The 7,835-nt window shown below is 45.8% G+C and overlaps 1 protein-coding gene across 11 annotated transcripts in view; it reads left to right on the top strand.

Moving 5' to 3' along the window:
- The first annotated feature begins 5,993 nt into the window (after positions 1-5,993).
- NMNAT3 (nicotinamide nucleotide adenylyltransferase 3) overlaps positions 5,994-7,835 on the top strand; it is a 114,211-nt gene continuing 112,369 nt past the window's right edge. For all 11 annotated transcript variants that reach the window (XM_074031161.1, XM_065540000.2, XM_074031160.1 and 8 more), the window contains exon 1: positions 5,994-6,293. The gene's annotated coding sequence lies outside the window, so the exon portion shown is untranslated. The remainder of the gene's footprint in view (positions 6,294-7,835) is intronic.

The raw sequence follows: 7,835 nt of genomic DNA, 5'->3' as shown, positions 1-7,835 counted from the left end.
TATTTAACATATCAGATGTATGCATTTAACATGTATTTAACATATATTTGACATGTATTTAATATGTCAGACTCCTATTCACTCACTCAGCCATCCTTAGTAGGTGGCTTTGGAGTTCACGCTTGCAGTTCATTTCTGAGACTCATAATGGCTCCTTGACCTCTGGGCTTATACCCACATTCTAAGCCAAAAGGAAACAGCAGGAGAGGGACAGAAAGCTCCTGTGCTTGCAAAGCAAAATCTTCCTACTAATCCCAGGTAGACTCCTGTTTGCTTCTCATGGCCATCTCTAGCTGCACAGAAGTCTACCGCTCTAAACTGAATTGGGGCTTCATTGTACTCTGGCTCCCTGCCTTCCTCCTAACAGCATCCTTTGGGTTTCCTTTTGGGAAATTGTCCCTCTCCACTATGAGAGTCTTAGTAGGAGAGGAAATTCAGATGCTTTCCTTTCAACATCTGCAGTTGAAGGAGTTTGCCAACACCTTTCCCAGGACAAGCAGGAGAGTGTATACTAATCTTGGCCAACCTGAGGGCCTCTTCCAAGACTTTGACTAGTGTGTGAGTGAAACAAGGGCATAGGAAGTGTCTGGAGTTTAATCATCTATCTCTGCAACAGCTTCCTGACCAGACCATTTCTACTAAGAGATTATTCCCAGGGTTTTCACTTTCTAGCTTTTCAGATTTGCTGTCTCTCTATCCCATTCTAAGCCTGGATCTCCAAACTTTCTGTAAGTTCTGAAGGCCCAATCCTGCCAACAAACTCCCTTCTACTGGGTCACAGAGACTGTTTCAATTGCTTCTAACAAAAAAGTCCTGATACTCCAAACCCACCACTGGTCAGGTGTGATCTTAAGAAAATCACCTAACCTCTCTGGGTACTCTCTCCCGATCACAAAAGGATAGTTTATTCCTAAAGTGTTTTCCATTATGACTTTGACCACCTCCAGAAGGCCCTCTTTGTACCAAGTAGGCCCAAATGGACATCAAAGCCTGGATTAGGGTTTTAGCAATGGGGTAAAATATAAAAGCTCCATTAGGAACGGCAGCTGACAGCATTGGGATGCTGCTACTGGAGCACTCCTTGGACAATTAGCCCAGGTAAGCACCAACCAAAACCCACTCCACTGCTTTTGGCACCAGAGTGCAATGTTTTCATTAGCAAACAGGCACTATTTAGTGTCTTTCTTGCCATAATTATAAGGGTCCACTTATAATTCTGTGCTTTCAACTGTTCTTGATTATAAGACTTCTTAATTGTGCCACCATAAAACATGTTTTCACGGGGAATCTGTTTTCCACTTTAAAGCCTCTCCTGCAGCAATGTATTTGCCTTACAAAACTTCAGAATAAAGGGTAGAGGCCTCTGTAAATTCATAGTCTGTACCCTCAAGGAAAAATTACTTTGTTAGAATAGCAAAGTGGCCCCAGTTTGGCCTTATTTTCTAGCAAAAACTCATTACTTAGCTGCATTTAATAATCCATGAAACATTTCTATTAACTTCAGTGTGTGAATTGTGTGACTGCAGAATGGGTAAAAAAAAGTGAGAATCAGGAAAACAAAATATGCAGAAAATGAAAATAAGTGAGATGTTAAATATTTGATCAAGGCCTTTATTTTCAAGTAACCAGTTACCACCTTGGGGTCTCAAATGCCAACAGAAGCCACAGAATACCATTCTGAATTATTAAAGTGACTAGGAGAACCTTGCTTCTTTTTACTGCTTTTAAATGAGTATGTAGCCTTTCAAGCTAACCTTTGCTTAAATGTTTAAGGTAGACATTGGGTCAAATATAAAAAAGTGAAAGTTCTCAGTCTAATACTCAACCTGTAATTATAAATCAGATTATGTAATATGGCTCAGACATTTCATTTTATTTTTCTCTCTGTGTTCCAACTATTTTTTTTCAGTTTGAGAGGAACCTAACCTAGATTAGTTGAAAATCTGCATTCTAGAATATTTTTATCTGTATGTGTGCTGAATATATTTTTCATTTGCTCAATTCAATGCATTCATTCATTCAACCGATATTTATTGAATATCAGGTGCTAGGCACTGTTGTGGGTGTGAGAACTGTCAGAGAACAAAATGTACAAAGATTCAGCCCCTCTTGGGCACTACATTTCGGCGAGGGAGAGAGATAATGAGTAAAATATCCTCCAATGATAGGTAATAAGTACTACAAAAGGGGTTGTATGGGAGTGTTTTTGTTTGTTAAGTGGAGCAGTCTATTAGAAAGCTAATGATTTGGGAAAGTTACCGTAAGAGTGGGCACTGTGTCATTTAGGTCAATGAGGACAACAACATGTGGTTCCGGGTGCAAATAGGCCCTGTATACAAGGAACAGCAACAGAGTCAAGGAAACCAGAGATGAGAACGGCTGACAGCTGGAGCACTTGTCAGAGCAGATCCTCGAGGGCCTTGCACACTAGGGGGAGGACTTGAGATTTTACCCTAATTGTGGTGGAAGCCACTGGAAACTTTTGAGCAGAGGAGTGTTATAAACTGATTCATGTTTTAAAAGCATAATTTTAGCTCAATAGTAAGTATAGCCATGAAGCCAAATTGACAAAGTGGAAGTTTTCTAGTGAGGACCTGCTTTGGTGCCTGTATAAGGAAGCATTATCTGAGCATTATCTGTTCACTGTTTGTAAGAAAACACCTGGCCCGGCACGGTGGCTCATGCCTGTAATCCCAGCACTTTGGGAGGCTGAGGCGGGTGGATCACCTGAGGTCAGGACCAGCCTGGTCAACATGATGAAACTTTGTCTCTACTAAAAATACAAAAATTAACTGGGCGTGGTGGCGAGCGCTTATAATCCCAGCTACTTGGGAAGCTGAGGCGGGAAAATCACTTGAACCCGGGAGGTGGAGGTTGCAGTGAGCCAAGATCACGCCACTGCACTCCAGTGTGGGTGACAAAAGTGAAATTTCATCTCAGAAAAGAAAAGAAAACGCCCATCTGCTGAATTCGTGGCAGTGACTGAAAAGTTGGCCCTCTTTGGTCATTTGAAAAGTCCACCAGTCTCCCTTTTACATTTTACCTTTACCCACGCAAAGCTTGCTTTTCCTCAGCGACAGGTGAGAAGTCAAGGTTAGAATGGGTTCATCCAAAAGCGGAGGCTGCCCCAGTCTACGGCCTCATCACAATCCATCCACAAGCAAGCTTTCCAGAATGTCCTCAGGTCCAACCCAGGACTGTGACTCTCATCCATCTGCACACTGCTTACTGCCCAAAGAGTTCCTCCTGAAACTTCATCAGCACATCGTTAGGTGATAGAAGGAAACTGCAGAAGAGTATTATATTATAGCCAGATCTCAGTTTAGTAATGACATTTTATGCCTAGAAATAATGTTTTAAATGTTCGAAAATAGGAGCTAAGTGGTCAGTTCCAGCTTTTTTCCCTGTAGAGACCTGTCTCCTGCAGCCTTGGGTGGGATGATTCCAAGGCATGCTCTTCACACTGTTTTCTAGGGTTTTCCCCTAGGATTAAGCCCTAATCATCTATTATAGTAGCTGGCTTAATATTTTACTGAGCTCCCCTTTTCTTCCCTGTATTGCTTCTTCACTACTCTGCTGGTGTTCCATGTGCCTCTCAAATAACTACTTGCATTAATTCTTACCTCAGGATCTGGTTCTGAGGCACTCAAGCTGAGCCATCCTCTATGTAAAATCTTCCTCCTTCCTGAGGTGGCATTAGGTGGCCACCTCCCTTGAGCCATAATGGCAGATAAGATCCAGGAAAAATGAAACTTACCAATAAAGGAGAGATCTGAAAATATTAGTACCATTATACCCATAATCCAGTAGTCTTTTTGCGAGCTTAAGCAAGTACATGACTTGCATTTACGTATTCCTCCTTCTAAAAAATTAGGAGGTAGTTGCCTCTCCAAAATGGATTTCTCAGCCACTGCATCTTCCCCACTTAGGTTAGGTAAAGCTTGGCTATTATATGAGGTTTTACCTTCCAGCACAAGGGGATGCTACTTTTTTAAAAACATATTTTTATTTCCATAGGTTATTGGGGAACAGGTGGTATTTGGTTACATGAGTAAGTACCTTAGTGGTGATTTGTAAGATTTTGGTGCACCCATCACCCGAGCAGTATACACTGCACCCAATTTGTAGTCTTTTATCCCTCACCCCCTTCCCATTCTTCCCTCTGAGTCCCCAAAGTCCACTGTGTCGTTCTTATGTCTTTGCATCCTCATAGGATAGCTCCCACTTATGAAAATATACGATGTTTGGTTTTCCTTTCCTGAGTTACTTCACTCAGAATAATACTCTCCAATCTCATCCAGTTGCTGCGAATGCCATTAATTCATTCCTTTTTTCTTGCCTAGGAAACCAGGCTTCCTCCTAGACCAAGCTTTAGTCTTCACTACCTCAGGCAAAGAAAGCTTCCCTTGCATGGGAAGTCATTGCCCAGCCTCTTCTCTGCTCTCTGTGTGCAGCTTCTCCCTCCCTGGCCTAGGGCCCTGACTCAGAATGACTCTTCAGCCCATGATTTTAATCAAAGGCCTCTAATCAACCTGTGGTACTACATGCTACACAAGATTCTTAGAAATCCCTAAGCTTTCTCAGGAGCCTCCCACCCTGCTGGGAAACAAGCCGACTTGTCAATTAGAGAATATCCAAAGATGTTAAGCCACTTAATCCTCCCCAAAACTCAGTGTGGTAGGGATTGTTACCTGCCATTACAGGAAAGGAAACTGAGGCTTGGGAAGGTAAAGAGACTTGTCCAAGATCACCTTCTGGAGCCACATTTTACACCACAGGTAAGAGAAAAGGGATCCGAGAGGGCATGGACACTGTGTCTTCAGACTGAGTGGGGAAGTACTCTTTACCTGGGTACTTATTGGGTGCAAGTTGCATGCCCCCTGTGCTAATACACAAGGGACAAGTTTATGGGCCTCCTAAAAGTGTGGACAGTGCACCTGTCCAGCCAACTTCATGGGTGCACTGTGAGGCTCTGATGATGGGGACAGGCTTATAAAACACTCTCCATACTAAGATGAGGACGTGTCCCTGTGTCTAGGAAACGCTGGAAATTAAGTGTACAGCAATCAAAAAACCTTGACATCATCCTTGATGGCTCTCTTTTTCGCACACTCCAATTCACTCCATTAGAAAACCATATTGGCAGAATCTAGTGAATCTCGTCCTTCAAGGCCTCTCCCTGCAAGGCTCCCATGAGCCCTGGGGGCTTATGGAGAGTTCTGGGTAGGCAGAGGAAGCCAGACTGCATTAGGGAAGCAAATTTGGAACGTAAATTTCCTCAGAAGGTCTCAGGGGATAGGGACCCCAATCTCCAAGGCCCCAAGATTCTGTTATGATTTATTTCTCATTCTAAATAAATGTCCACTGGCAAGCCCCAATTCTGTCTTCTCTTTCTTAAGCAGCCCTCTCTTCCCCTCTCCCCACACAACTGTGTACGCTTCAGGCCCCAGAAATCCTTCGCTGATTTGAGGTCTGGCGTTTTCCAGGGCAGGGATTGAGAATAGAGGTGTAAATTTGTCAGAAGGAACGGGCCGCGCAGTAAGAGAGTAAATCCTCATATAACATGGCAGAAAGTCAATGGATAAATAAAAAAATCGCCATGTAAGCTTCTTTTATTTTATTTTATTTATTTATTTATTTTTTGCGACAAGCGGGTGACCACCAGAAGAAATTAACAGAGGAATTGTTAAAAAGAGCTATGATGGGAGGGAGAGGTGGCCTGTTGCTTTCATTATAAGAAATGAAATAATTTTATTTCGTAATAAGTAAGTGGGCGTTACTTTCGTGTATTTTTTTAAAAAGAAAATTAAATAAAAATACAAAACAAACAGAATACAAAACAGGAAAATAAAAAGCAAACACGTACGCAATATAAAAGGGCCTTGGCGGTGGGGAGCCAATGGGCGGTGACGGGGGCGGGGAGGGGGCGGGGCTTAGGGACCTGGGGCGGGGCCAGGGCCGGGTCTCCTTAGGGCCCGCCCCAGCGAGGGGGCGGGGCGCAGATCTGTTTGCCTCAGACACCTTCCGCCCTGGGCCGCCAAGAGAGCGCGAGGTCACGTTAGCCTTAGGCTCCGCCTCCAGCTCGGGTACTAGACGGTCTAGACCCGAGGCTACCCGGGCCGGAGGCAGGCTTGAGTACCGAGACCAAACGTTGTTCTCTCCCGGACCTCGGGCGCCGGGCCGCGCGCTGACCGACAGCCCCCGCTAGGCCCAGCAGGTCCCCTAGTCCCCCGCAGTGTCCCGCAGTCCCCCGAGCCTCGCCGAGCGCCGTTGCTGAGCCCTGCGAATAGCAGGTAAGCGCAGCCCGGGCCCCTCGTCAGCCCGCTAGGACCTGGATCGCGGCTGAACGTCAGGACCCTCTTGACTCCCGGCCCCCAACGGAGTCCTGGGAGTCCCCGCTGGGGCGACAGGTGGCGGTGGAGTGCGGAGCCACCGGGAGTCGAGCGAACCGGGGCACAGCTCCGCGCTGCCTCTGCGCGCGGTTGGTTCTCACTGCAGCTATCAACCTAACCCCCAGCACCCCTTTGGCTATGACCAGAGCCCCGGAGACGTGGGTTCGGATCCCACCTTTAGCACTCGTGCACTCAAAGGTTAAAAATATAAGCACGGTGTCTAACAGATAACGTGTGCCACTCAGTGCCCGCTGCTGAGCTAAGTGCTGGGGTTACAGTGGCAGGCCGACAAACGTGGTGCCGTCCCCCACTCACAGTCACAGTCCAGTGGGGGGAGACCGACAGCAAATGGATATCTATGCAAACAAGTGTGAACGTTAAAACTGTAGTCAGAGCTATGAAGACTGAAAGTCTAGGGTGCTGGAGAGCTTTTATCAGGGCCCCCAGCTACAAAGGCTGCTGGAACTAAAACTTTAGAGAATTCCCGGGCGGGGAACAACAGAGCACACTCATTTTGTTGAGAGAGAATGTGGCTTGAGGAAAGGAGGGTCGGTGGGGCTGGCCTGCAGAGAGCTGGGGAGAAAGCAAGTTCCTTCACCTTAACTTCCTCCTCTGTAAAATGGGACTGTTCTACCCATTGAGGATGGAAATGGTGAATGTAAATGACTTAGCACCGCATGATGGGTGCTGGATGTTACTCAGCACTAAATATCCAAGGCTGGATGTTGTTCTGGACTGAACACAGTGTGCCTGCCTCTCAGCAAAGTCACTTCCCCTCTCCTTGAGTCCTGTTTCTTCCTCTATCAAATAAGTAGTTCTGAGTAGAATCTCTCAAACAGCCTATTCTCTAAAACGATGACTGGTTTAGTTGTTCATTCTTGAAACATTTAACTGGCACACACTTTGAGGATTCAGAGAGAAATCAGTCAGGGTCCCTGCCCTTCTGGAGCCCATGTCGGGTGGGCCAGGTGAAATAAAGTGACTGTTCCATCCTGGCAGAACCCAGAGGAAGGGGTGTGACCCTCTGGCCTTGCAGGGGAAAGCTTCTCTATTTTTGGCCAGGTGCACATTTCTCATAAAGCCACCCAGGAGCCCCTGAAGGTATGGTTCACACAGCTCCACTGAGCATCAGTTACTTCCTGAATTTCATTGGTGGTTCTCAGCTTTTGGTGTCACCCCTAAAACTGGACAGAAGACTTCCCAGAAGCAGCAACTATGCTGGTACCTTGCTGAGGACATATCAGACCTTGAGACCCCATGGATTTGGGAGAGCATTTTAGGTTTCAGGAAACACCTGTCAGCTGCTCACTGTATTTTATTGGCTCAAATGATCCTAATTTCTTATTTGGCTCTGTTCACACCATTGATGTAGACAAAGGAAGTGCTCTATGAAAACTGAGAGGCCCAGAGAGTGGGGGAACCCAGATGAGGCAGGAGTCTGGC

This window comes from Macaca fascicularis, chromosome 2 (assembly GCF_037993035.2).
Source record: "Macaca fascicularis isolate 582-1 chromosome 2, T2T-MFA8v1.1".
NCBI lineage: Eukaryota > Metazoa > Chordata > Mammalia > Primates > Cercopithecidae > Macaca > Macaca fascicularis.
The sequence above is the reverse complement of the archived record's forward strand: the minus strand, read 5'-3'. Positions and strand labels throughout refer to the sequence as shown.